We start from the raw sequence: 13,660 nt of genomic DNA, 5'->3' as shown, positions 1-13,660 counted from the left end.
GAAGTGGCCTGGTGTATCAAAATGTTTTAAGGGAAGCATGGGCTATCCTTGCTTGGGAAGCTTGCTTTTTGCTCCTTTGTTTACCACATTTGGTGGGAGAGGAACAAAAGGTTTCATTGCAACAGTTCTGTGAGCAAGGATATTGTGTTTCAGCAGATTATTATGGAGGTCAGGGTGAAGATGGTTGTAGCCAAGTGCAAATTGATTGACAGTCCTTGGAACAGAGGGCTAGCTGCAGCATGGAGTGTTGATTTGGTTTTTACTAAACCTAGAGTTGAGGAGTGTAAGTGGCAGGGTCCTAATTTGGGGTATGTGCTCATAAATACTGATGGAGCTTTCTCTTCAAATGGTACTGGCTATGGTTGTATTATAAGGAATGCTGCTGGAGTGGTAATTGGTGCTGCTCATGGTAAGGCTGTGCCTAGGTCTGTTATGTTCCATGAGCTACAGGCTATTGAATTGGGTTTGAGATTGGCCAAAAATCTCTCTTTGCCTAAAGTTCTGCTTGCTACAAACTCCAAGTCTGCCTGTTCTTTGCTGGTTTCTGAGGCAGCTAAACCTCCTTGGAGGCTTATTACTTTGTATAAGAAGATTAAAGCTCTTATGGGGAATTTTGAGAGTTGCTCAATTCAGCATGTGTTTCGAGAGGTGAACTGTGCTGCTGATTGGCTTTCAAAACATGTGCCTTGTAATGGTGAAGTATTTCTTAGTACTGATGAGCTGCACATGGAGTTGAGGTATATCATTGAGGAAGATAGGCTGGGAGTTATAAGAGTCAGGAAGAAATGATGTGTATGTTCTTTTTAGTTGGTTTTTGTTATTGGGCCTGTTGGACCCCTTTTGTTTTTTTTCTTGCTGGAGTGATGTATTCCCCCTAGTGGGATTGGTTGATTTGTTCTTGTAGTTCTTTTTTGTGGGCTAGGCACCCTTCGCCTGCTGATTAATGCAAAAATAAAATAAAAATCTCTGACTGTTTTTGTTGTGCTGAGGGACGGTAGGAGTTTCTTGTTAACTTGTGTGTATTCAAGGAATTCAGTCGGGGAGCGAAGGAGTTTGTGGAATGAGATGAGGAGGATTTCTCAGAGTTATAGTGGCCCTTGGGTGGTGATGGGGGATTTTAACACTATTTTGGGAGTGGATGAGAAGCTGGGAGGTGCTGCTGTCAGGCCAATGGATATAGTTGATTTTCAGGATGTGTTAGGGACACTCAACTGTTTGATTGACCTTTTGCAGGTTGTTCCTTTACTTGGTCTAATCTTCAGGTGGGCTCTAACAGTGTTGCTGAAAAATTGGATAGGGTGTTAGTAAACATTGATTGGATTCAAGAGTTTCTTTCTGCAAAGGCTGAATTTCTGAATCCTGGGCTCTCTGATCATTTTCCTTGTGTGCTGAGTTTGTTTGAAGAGGTTGGAGTAGGTCCTAGACCCTTTAAGTTTTTCAATTGCTGGACAGAGGAGGAAGACTTTATGAAAGTTGTGTTGATGCGGGAGCACCAGCGCTGGAACAATTAGAGCTGGAACAAACAGAGTTGGAGCAAGCAGCACTGGAATACACAAACAAGCCTACCAACGGGCTGAGCGTTACATTACTGAAGTTGGACCACTCAAATGGATAATTATGGTCTTTAAAGAAGATTCTCGAAGACTTGAAGAGTCATTTTCATATTATTAATCAGCAATAAGGTTTTTTTTTTTGCATAAATCAGCAGGTTAAAAGGTAACCTGAACCCAAACAAAGACAACAATCAAAGCCCAAAAGAAAAGAGCCACATACAGCCAAAACACCCCTCAGGGTCCCTCCAACACCCTCTCAAAAACATATGGTCCCACAAGAAAATTACAACCATAATAACAAGAAAAAGGGAAGACCTAGCAACCTACTACTTCACACGAGTCCTAATAACCCCCTTGTTATCCTCCAAAGCAATCTGCTTCAACTCAGCTCCTAGGTCATCAGCACACATAATCTCCATGCCCTCCACACTCCTTGCTTTGGACAAGAGATCAGCCAGCATTTTAGTTTCCCTAAAGACATGCACAATGGAGATAACCTCAAAGTTATTCCATTTCTCTTTGATCCTGCGCCAAATAGATAAGGATTTCCAGAGAGGAACAGCACCAAGCTTCCCCCACCACCTCAACAGCAAGCTTGGAATCAGAGGCCACAACCACCTTATGGTATCCATAATTAGCAGCCAATAGCAAACCAACATCAATCCCCTAGAGCTCACGATGCAAAACACTTACTGGTTTTGCACCTCCAACAACAGAATCAACATTAAGTTCAATCTAGCCTTTCTATATTCATGCATTTAAACTAAGTTGTTTCCAATGTATCTAGTTTCTATGCATTTAGACTAGTTTTGATTTCCCCATTTAATGTATTCTCCTCTATATAATGAGGCTTATTATGAATGGAAAGGAGGGAGAATATTGAATTGGACATTATATAGTCGTCGTGACTTTGGATCTGTTTAGATCAACTCTTTTATCCTCTGGTTTTGGAAGAGCCACTGGTGGTGGATTTCGAGCGTCTTTATCATCTGGTGGTGGCAACTTTATCCAGGTGTGGTGTTAGCTTAACCGGCTTCTTTATCACTTTGTGGTGGCAACTTTATCAAAGTATGGTGATCCGGATCTTCCTAGTTACTCTGTTGCGATACTCCCCTTTCACTCCGTACTCGCGCTTCCGGGAAAACGCATCAAGTGGTATCAGAGCTCTAATTCAGGTTGGTGGAGTGAAATTATAATTCAGAAGCTTATAATTCAAGTGGTATCAAGTGAAGTTATAAATCCCCTGTTTTAATAATATGGAATTTCCAAGAAGATTGACTCTCGACCAAGCATACGCTGAGCGTATTGGTAGAGAAATGGAGGAAATGAGGCAGCAAATGCAACAAGTGGTTCAGGCTTTTAATGGCATTGACTGTCCAATCGCAACCAAGAAGACAAAGAGTTGGAGACAACCGTTCATCTTCTGATGAAGACGGACGTGTTTTCTTAGTTCTAATGATGATCATAGTGTTAAATTTGGGCATGGGAGAAGAAGAGATAATCGACCACATCAACACACTCGGCAAGAAAAATTCAAAGGTGATTTTCCTGATTTTGAAGGTAATCTAAATCCAGATGACTTTCTACATTGGTTAAGATCAATAGAGCGTGCATTTGAATATAATGTTTATGATGATGAGAAAAAGTATAAGATAGCAACCTTGAGGCTAAAGGGTTATGCTAGCCTTTGGTGGGATACTCTTAAGTCGCAACGTTTAAGAGAAGGCAAGACTAGAATCAGGTCTTGGGAAAAGCTAAAACGACTTATGAAGAGGAAATTTTTACCCGATGATTACAAGCAAGATTTGTACTTAAAGCTTATACACTTGCAGCAAGAGAAAAGGACTGTAGAAGAATATACAAGGGAGTTTGATCTTCTGCAATTACAATGTGATGTTCAAGAACCACAAGAAAGGAATGTTGTACGCTTTGTACATGGTTTGAATGATGAAATTTCAACCAAGGTAGAGCTGCAGTCTTTTCTGGACTTTTGATGACGTAAAGAAGCTTGCTATCAAGGTGGAAAAGCAGATTAAGATGAGCAAGAAGCAATACACCAGACCCTATAGTGTTGTTTCGTCTTCAAAAGGAGCGGTTAAAGGTGATATTAGTAGCAGCAGCAAAAAGACAGAAATTCAGAATTCATCAAAGCCTATGGATGTGAATTCGATGAAGAAGTGCTTTATATGTCAAGGGTTTGGGCATTTCCAAGCTGAATGTCCTAATCGAAGATTTATGACAACTCAAGATATTGAGGAGATTGAGGAGATTGAGGAAGAGCTAAGGCAGGAATCTCATGATTTAGAAGTTGCTGATCAGAAAGTTCATGAGGAAGATGATGAAGTCATTGAGCAACCTGATCGAGGAGAATTGTTGGTGATTCGAAGGGTGCTTTTTTTTTATTATGATAAGCGGGAGGAGCCCGAAACGAATACAATGAAATAAGAAATCAAAAAAACAACAAAGAAGTCAAATTACATCATCTCATTAGCCCCACCCTTTCCTCATTCTCACTGTTCCTCTAGAGTCCGCATTAACGATATTGACTAATTCCACCGGAAGTTGACTAATATTCAAGTGAGTCACCCCCGCTCCGAGCTTCATCTTCGACAAGAAATCTGCAGCCTGATTGGCTTCTCTATAGACATGAAAAACTCGAAAACTCCGAAATTGACTCCGAAGCCTCTGAACTCTCTTCCACAAACGCCTCGCCCTCCATGGTAATTTTTGATGTGGTTTTGCAAGAAGTAACTTGTTATTCATAGAGTCAAGACCAAGTTCAACTTCCTGCAATAGTCTGTCCGTCAACCTGACCTGTGGCTGCTCTCACAACAGTCCCCTCCGAGTCTCGAATAATGGGTCCATACCCCGCATCCACCTCGTTCAATGCACCATCCGTATTAATCATATATCTCCCTGCCGTCGGCCGAGTCCATTTGCATGAAGTGTAAACCGGCTTTTGGAGAGAGATAGTAAGATTCCAGCGATCGATGGTTCTCTGATTCTCCTCCGTATCTTCAAACCGTTTGGTAACGGTATTTAGTTTGATCCTCACTTGATCACAAATAGTGTGTATAATCAACTCCGGTGACATGACATTACTTCTAAATACCCTATTATTCTGCTCCTTCCAAATATGATAAACATAGGCATTTAGAAGCAAACGACCCACTCGGGCAGCGATAGAAATCCCACCAAAGTGATTGATACACCACTGTAGCTCCCCTTCCCAATCTGCAGCACATACTCTCTGAAACCCCATCTTGAGTAATAACGATTCCCATATAATCTTTGTAACTGAACACCCAAAGAATAGGTGGAAAACCGTTTCTTTATCTCCCCCACAGTATACACAAGTAGTGTCTATACCCATACCCCAACTAGCCAGAAGCGATCTGGTTTTGAGGCGTCGTCGGAAGGCAAGCCACGTGATGAAGCAATGTTTGGGTATACCACCCGGTGACCATACTAATTAAGTCCAGCTCAATCGAGTTCCTCTAGGTCGAATAGCTTCATACGTCTCTTTGAGAGTAAACTCTCCATTCTGGCTAGGCGTCCAGATCACCTCATCTCTAAGAGTACTATCTACCACCACCTCTCTAGCCTCGACCTCAATAGTCCCTAACATAGCTGCCACATGCGTAAGGAAAGCCCAGCCTGACTGCCCGATAAACTGAGAAACCCGGGCATCTAAATGAAGGTGAGAATCATATCTATGTGTCTCCTCAAAAGCATCAAATAGAAGACCACGAGGATGCCATAAATCAGTCCAGAATTTGGTATCACGACCATCCCCCAAAGAAGTGCAAATGAGTCGATCAGCTGTCGGTCTGCTGGCTAGAATCCGACGCCAACACCAAGAACTTCTACTCGAAGCCGATAAAGTCCAGAAGTGTTGATCTTTGATGAGATTATGTCTCACCCAATCAGCCCACAAAGTCGTCTTACCACTAACCAGATCCCATATATGGCGAACGTTAGACGCCTCAAACAACACCTCGATATTACGAAGTCCGAGGCCCCCTTCACCAGTTGGGCAACAAAGGCTTTCCCAGCCAATAGGAGCTCTCTTACACCCCATATCAGCACCTGACCAGAGGAACTTACTAAAGATGGAGTTGATGTCGTTCATAACCCTTTTGGGAATAACAAACACCGCTGCCCAATATAGTAACATGCTGTTCAAAACCACCTTAATGAGAAGAACACGCCCCGCAAACGATAAAAAACGACTCTTCCAAGATTGGATCCGTCCCTTGGTTTTATCGATTAGCGGGATGCAATGACTATAGGTTAGACGAGACGATATAAGAGGTAATCCCAGGTATCGAATAGGCAGAGAACCAGTACCGAATTCCAAGATGGTGGTGATATCACTCTGACCTTGAGCCGAAAGACCAGCAAAGAAGATGGTACTTTTGAGCACGTTTGCCTGCAACCCCGTCGCCCGTTGAACACACGTTAGCACACTTTTTAGAGATTGAGCCGAACCCGTGTCTCCTCGAAAGAAGACCATGAGGTCGTCTGCAAAACAAAGATGAGTGACCTTCGAGACTAGACACTGGGGGTGTAGTAGAAACCGACCTGCTCTTTCCTCTCGATCAATAAGGACTGCGAAAACCTCCATCAATAAAACAAACAAATATGGAGATATCGGACAACCTTGCCGTAAACCCCGTTTCCCATCAAAGTAACCATGGGCTTCACCGTTGACCAGAATAGAGAACTTGGACGTAGTAACACAAGCCCGTATCCATTCTATAAATATGCTTGGAAAATGGAACTTACCAAGGACCGAGAATAGTGAAGACCAACGGACTGTGTCATACGCCTTCTTAAGGTCAATCTTAACTGTACACCGAGCTGGACCAGTAGGTCGATGGTAATTCCGGACAATTTCATGGGCCAACATGATATTGTCTTGGATAGTACGTCCAGAGATAAAAGCTGACTGGTTTGGACTAATCATCGAATAAATGACTCCTTTCAGCCGAATAGTGAGTATCTTGGTAATGCATTTATACAACACATTACAACAAGATATAGGCCTGAAGTCTGAAACTGAAGAAGCATTATCGATTTTAGGAATAAGAGTCACAAATGTAGAGTTTACCTCTTTGAGAAGTTTCCAGAGCTGAAGAAGTTCTGAATAGCCTCCACAAAGTCATCTCCCACAATCGACCAACACGCCTTGAAAAAGTGGGAAGAGAACCCATCCGGCCCCGGCGATCGATCAGAACCAATAGTTTGCAAAGCAGCATATATTTCATCTCTGGTCACCCTCATAATAAGAAGCCTCCTTCAGCTTCCGTCAGCGGGCGTGAGAACTCCACATTAGACATGTGATCTAATGCTTCATTATCCTCATCCTCTCGACCGAATAAGTCCCGATAGAAATCCACACATATTAGCTATTTCCACTGGATCCTCAGCCACCGAACCATCCTCTCTGGTGAGTCGAGTGATAGCGTTCTGAGACTTCCGCTCTTTAATAGAGTTGTGGAAATAAGCTGTATTGCTGTCATCGAGAGTGAGCCAGTCAACTTTAGCACGTTGTCGGAGCATTGTTGTTTCAGCCCCTAGTACGTTACTATAGTTTTCATTAGCTACTCTCTCTTGCCTCCGTAAAACTGGATTTGCTGGATCTCCCTGCAATCGAACCTGCACTGAATGTAAAAAATTCCGGTTAATGGTTACCTGGTTCGTCACCCCATTGAACCGATCTTTCTTCCATTCATTTAACCGAGCCTTCAAAGCTTTGAGTTTTGTCACCATACGGAACATCGGATTACCCCGTACTGACACCTTTCATACATCAGCAACAAGAGCTCGAAACGTGGGATCCTCCGTCCAAGCGTTGAAGAACCGAAACGGAGTACGCCGGTGTATATTGGGTGCAGCAAGCGGAATAATAATAGGAGAGTGATCTGAATCCCCAGGCGGTGGAAAAACTACTTTAGCTAGAGGAGCAATACATAAGAAGAGCAACGAGAAGCTATTTTCCAGAGCCGGTGCACAATCAACGAAAAAGTCTGCAGTTTGATCATTGATAGTGAAAGTTGTACTAATGTGGCATCTAGTACACTTGTGGAGAAGCTGAGTTTGCCAGCTATAAAGCATCAACAACCGTACAAACTGAAGTGGTTGACTGATGGGAGCAAGCTGCAAGTTTCTAAACAGGCTGTGATTACCTTTTCTATTGGGAAGAACTACCATGATGAGGTGGTCTGTGATGTTATTCCAATGGATGCTTGTTATATATTGCTTGGCAGACCTTGGGAGTTTGATAGAAGAGTTGTACATGATGGGTACAAGAACACTTATTCTTTTCATAAGGATAAGAAGCATATTACATTGGCACCTTTATCACCTACTATGTGTGCTAAGTCTGCAGCAGAGAACTGTAAGGAGAACATGTTTTTTGGTGAAATCAAAATCATGAAGAAGATGGATAAGGGCAAGGAGGTCTTTGCTCTGCTGGTGGTTGAAAAGAATGGTGGAGCTGAAGTGATTTCTCATCCATAGATGCAAAAATCGATGAATGAGTTCAGTGATGTTTTTCCTAAAGATTTACCATCCGAACTACCTCCAAACAGAGGTATTGAGCTTCAAATTGATTTACTACCTGGTGCACCTTTGCCAAATCGTCCAGCTTATAGATGCAATCTAAAAGAGGCTAAGGAGTTGTAAAAACAAGTGCAAGAGCTTATTGATCGAGGGTATGTCAGGGAGAGCATGAGTCCATGTTCTGTACCAGCTCTGCTTGTACCAAAGAAGGATGGTTCAATGAGGATGTGTGTAGACAACCGAGCTATTAACAAGATAACCATCAAGTATCGTCATCTTATACCCAGGTTGGATGACATGCTAGATGAGTTGAATGGCTCAAAGGTCTTTTCAAAATTTGATCCAAGGAGTGGATATCACCAGATCAGAATGAAGGAAGGTGATGAGTGGAAGACTGCATTCAAGACGAAGAATAGACTGTTTGAATGGCTAGTCATGCCATTTGGATTATCCTATGCACCCAACACTTTTATGAGACTAATGAGTCAGGTTCTGCATGATTTAATTGGAAAGTTTGTTGTGATTTATTTTAATGATATTCTTGTCTATAGCAAGAATGAAGCCGAGCATGCTATACACCTCAGGAAAGTTTTCAAGGTATTGAGAAGAAACAAGCTATATGCTAAGCCAGAGAAGTGTGAGTTCTTTACTTCTAGCATTGTGTTTCTTGGTTTTTTTTTTTCAGATAAGGGCATTTCAGTAGATGAAAGTAAAGTTGAAGCTATAAGGAGTTGCCAGTTCCGGCAACCCAATCTGATGTAAGAAGCTTTCATGGACTTGCGTCATTCTATAGACTTTTTGTGAAGAATTTCAGCATTGTCGTGGCACCACTAACTGAATGCTTGAAGAAGGACAAGTTCGAATGGAGCAGTGCTGCCCAAAAGGCATTTGAACTGGTGAAACAGAAGCTATACGAAGCACCTATTTTAGCACTTCCCGAATTTAATCAAGTGTTTGAGGTTGAATGCAATGCTAGTGGAGTGGAATTGGAGTTGTTCTTATCCAATGACAACGTCCCATAGCTTATTTCAGTGAGAAGCTTACAGGAGCACAAAAAAACTACTCAACCTATGATAAGGAGTTTTACGCTATTGTGAGAGCTTTGACTCATTGGGAGCATTATTTAAGGCCAGGTCAGTTCGTTTTGCATTCTGATCATGAGGCACTGAAGTTTATAAATAACCAACACAGGCTAAACAACCGACATGCTAAATGGGTAGAATTTCAACAATCCTTCTCATTTGTGTCAAAGTACAAGGCTGGAAAAACGAATGTTGTTGCTGATGCACTCTCAGGGCGGTATGCTTTAATATCTATTTTGGATTCTCGGATTATGGGATTCGATTTGTTGAAGACTTTATATGATGAAGACTTAGACTTTGCTGAAGTCTAAAATGAGTGCAAAAAGGGAGTTACAAATCAGTACCATTTGCAAGATGGATTTCTTTTTAAAGGAAACCAGCTCTGCGTGCCAAGGAGTTCTGTTCGGGAGTTGCTGATTCGTGAAGCACATGACGGATGTCTTTCTGATCATTTTGGGATTAACAAAACATTGGACATGCTTCAGGAGCATTTCTTTTGGCCCAAGATGGTCAGAGATGTTCATTCAATCATAGAAAGATGTGCAACGTGTCAAAGAATGAAAAGTCATTTCCAACCAGGTCTGTACACTCCTTTACCTGTTCTAATACAGCCCTAGGATGATGTGAGCATGGATTTTATTGTGGGACTACCAAGAACTCAGAGGGGAAAAGATTATATCATGGTGGTAGTTGATAGATTCAGCAAAATGGAACATTTTATTCCTTGTCACAAAACTGATGATGCTAGTATGGTTGCTGACTTGTATTTTAAGGAGGTCTTACGCTTTCATGTATTCCTAAAACCATAGTTTCTGATCGTGATTCAAGGTTTCTGAGCTATTTCTGGAAGACTTTGTGGAGATTACTTGGTACTAAGCTCTTTTTCAGTACTTCTTGTCATCCACAAACTGATGGTCAAACAGAGGTGACAATAGAACCTTAACTACTCTTTTGAGAGGCTTGATAAAGAAGAACTTGAAGGAATGGGATCTGAAGCTAGCTGAGGCTGAGTTTGCTTACAATAGGTCAATAAGCTACACGACAATCACCTTTTGAGATTGTCTATGGTCTTAATCCACTTACTCCTATTGATCTGATTTCCATACCTTTGGGGTTTGAGGCTGATTTTGAAGCAAAGGCAAGGGTAACTACAATGAAGAAGTTACATGTGAATGTTCGGGCAGAAATTGAAAGAGCCAATGAGAAGTACAAGAAAAAGGCCAACAAAAACAAACGTGCTAAGTCCTTTGAACTAGGTAATCTGGTCTGACTACACCTAAGAAAGGAGAGGTTTCCGAACAAACGCAAGTCGAAGCTGATGCCAAGGGCAGAGGGTCCTTTTAAGATACTTGAGAAAAATGGTGATAATGCTTACAAACTAGAGCTTCCAGGTGACTATGGTGTTTCAGCTACCTTCAATGTAGGTGATCTTTCTCCATATTTTGAAGATGAGGAGCTATCAGATTTGAGGACAAATCCTTTCCAACCCGGAGAGTCTGATGCGGGAGCACCAGTGCTGGAATAATTAGAACTGGAACAAACAGAGTTGGAGCAAGCAGCGCTGGAATACGCAGACAAGCCTACCAACGGGCTGAGCGTTACTTTACTGAAGTTGGACCACTCAAATGGATAATTATGGTCTTTAAAGAAGATTCTCGAAGACTTGAAGAGTCATTTTTATTTTATTAATCAGCATTAAGTTCAGTCTATCCTTTCTATATTCATGCATTTAAACTAAGTTGTTTCCAATGTATCTAGTTTCTATGCATTTAGACTAGCTTTTATTTCCCCATTTAATGTATTATCCTCTATATAATGAGGCTTATTATGAATGGAAAGGAGGGAGAATATTGAATTGGAAATTATAGAGTCGTCATGACTTTGGATCTGTTTAGATCAACTCCTTTATCCTCTGGTTTTGGAAGAGCCATTGGTGGTGGATTTCGAGCGTCTTTATCATCTGGTGGTGGCAACTTTTCCAGGTGTGGTGTTAGCTCAACCGGCTTCTTTATCACTTTGTGGTGGCAACTTTATCAAAGTGTGGTGATCCAGATCTTCTTAGTTACTATGTTCGATACTCCCCTTTCACTCCGTACTCACGCTTCCGGGAAAACGCATCATGTGTCCAAGGCATAGAAGGTTAAGGTCTCCGGGAACCCAATGTACATAGGCTTAAGAAGGTGAAGGCAGCCTTATTGTTGTGGAAGAAAGAAAAATTTAAAGATTTTACTTCTAAAGTGCAGATGGCTAGAAGAGAGATGGAGAATCTTCAAGATCACCTTAGAGTGTTTCCTTCTTGTGCGGTGACAAGGAGGGATGAAAGGAAGGCTGTTGCTGAGTTTTCTAAGCTTGCTAAGAAGGAGGAGAGTATGGTTAGACAGAAGTCTAGGGTTCAAAGATTCATTTGGGTGACAATAACACCAAGTTCTTCCATGCTTCTTTGAAAGAAAGGAGATCTAGAAACAACATTCCTTTTCTATATAATGAAGCTCAAGAAAAGGTTGTTAGAGCTGATTTGGTGGCTAAAGAATGTGTGAACTTCTACCAGGGTATGTTTGGAGTTTCCCATTATCAGAGAGGCATCCCTGAGGTGTTAAATAACATGGAGTTTGGTCAGGTGTTAGAGGATCATGAAGCTACAATGTTGATCAGAGAGGTTACCAGAGATGAAGTGGTCTTTGCTTTGGCTTCTATTGGCTCAGACAAGTCTCCTGGAGCTAATGGTTTTACTGCTCATTTCTTCAAGGCCTGTTGGAGAATTGTTGGGGATGACTTCACTAAGGTTGTGCAGAGGTTTTTCACTTCAGGCAAGCTGTTGGGTGAGGTCTACCCTTGTGACTTTAGTTCCCAAATCTAAGAATGCTTCAAGGGTTACTGATTTTAGACCTATTTCTTGTTGCAATATAGTTAAATGTGTCACCAAAATTTTGGCTGTGAGAACGAAGGATGTAATCTTTAAGATGGTTAGTCCTTGCCAGTCTGGTTTTATTTCAGGCAGATGTATTCAGGATAATATTCTTCTTGCTCATGAGCTCACTAGAGATTATTATAAGACTCTGGGTCCCTCTAGATGTGCTATGAAGATTGATTAACAAAAGGCTTATGATACTATTGAATGGGATGCTCTGATGTAGGTCATGGAGAAGATGAGATTCCCTAGCAAATTCAGGCAGTGGGTTTATGCTTGTGTATCTTCTTCTAGGTTCTCTCTGATGGTGAATGGCAGCTCTTATGGCTATATCAAGGGTAAGAGAGGGGTGAGACAAGGTTTCCCTATGTCCCCCTACTTATTTGTTATTGTGTGGAGGTTTTCAATGTTTTGCTGCTTGATATGGGAAAGGTGCAAAGGTTCGAGCTTCATCCCAAATGTTCCAAACCTTTAGTTACTCATTTAGCTTTTGCAGATGATCTTCTAGTTTTCTCTAAGGGTGACTTTGGCCCAGCTATTGCTTTGGCTAAGGTTCTTGACTCCTTTTTTTAGTGTACTGGCTTAAGGGTGAATCAAAGCAAAAGTTCCTTATTCTCTGCTGGGATTTCTGATGAAGATGTTTTATTGCTTCATGATGTGTTGGGGTTTTACTGTGCCTCTCTTCCTGTTAGGTACCTAGGAGTGCCTTTAATTTCTTCTAGCTTGAAGTATTCAGATTGTTTGCCTCTTATTGATAGAGTTCTTGCTAGAATTCACTCTTGGAAAACTAGATTCCTCTCCTATGCTGGTAGATTGGTGATTGTCCAATCCATTTTGCAGAGCATGGTCCTCTATTGGTTAAGTGTTTTTGACCTTCCCAAGAGGGTTCCTAGAGAGCTAGAAACTATTTTCAATAAACTTTTATGGTCTGGCCCAGATATGAGTGTGAAGAAGGCAGCTATTGGTTGGGGGAATGTCTGTTTTCCTTATGTTGAGGGTGGGCTTGGTGTTAGGAGCCTTGTCACCTTGAATATTGCTTGTTGCCTTAAACATATTTGGGATATTTTTATTGAGAAGAGGATTCTTTGGGTTGAGTGGGTGCAGGCCAACCTCATTAAAAAGAAGGATTTCTGATTGATGGCTATCCCTAACAATTCTTCTTGGGTGTGGAGAAAGTTGTTGCATCATAGAAGTTTTGGCTTGAAGTGGGCTTTCTTTGTGGTGGGCAATGGGAAACAAACCAGATTTTGGTTTGATCATTGGCACCCTATAGGGGTGCTGGCTGAATTTTTTGATGATAGTTTTAAGTAAGATAGTAAACTTAATGCTCAGGCTACTGTGAGTGCTTGTATTGAGAATAGGGAATGGTCTATCCCTAGGAACCTTGTTGTTCACCTGAGCCCCATTATTTCTAGATTGAAGGAAGTGTCTATTGAGGTGGAGAGAGAGGACAAGAAGATTTGGAAAGCTAATGAGAAGGGGATCTTCACTCTTAAAAGCACCTATGCAGCTCGGAGGCAGACTAAAGATGTGATGCCCTGGCATGGCTG

The sequence above is a fragment of the Eschscholzia californica genome, unplaced genomic scaffold (genome assembly GCF_041429995.1).
Source record: "Eschscholzia californica isolate CP2 unplaced genomic scaffold, dmEscCali1.0.p SCAF_6, whole genome shotgun sequence".
Classification (NCBI taxonomy): domain Eukaryota; kingdom Viridiplantae; phylum Streptophyta; class Magnoliopsida; order Ranunculales; family Papaveraceae; genus Eschscholzia; species Eschscholzia californica.
Note: the sequence above shows the minus strand (reverse complement) of the source record.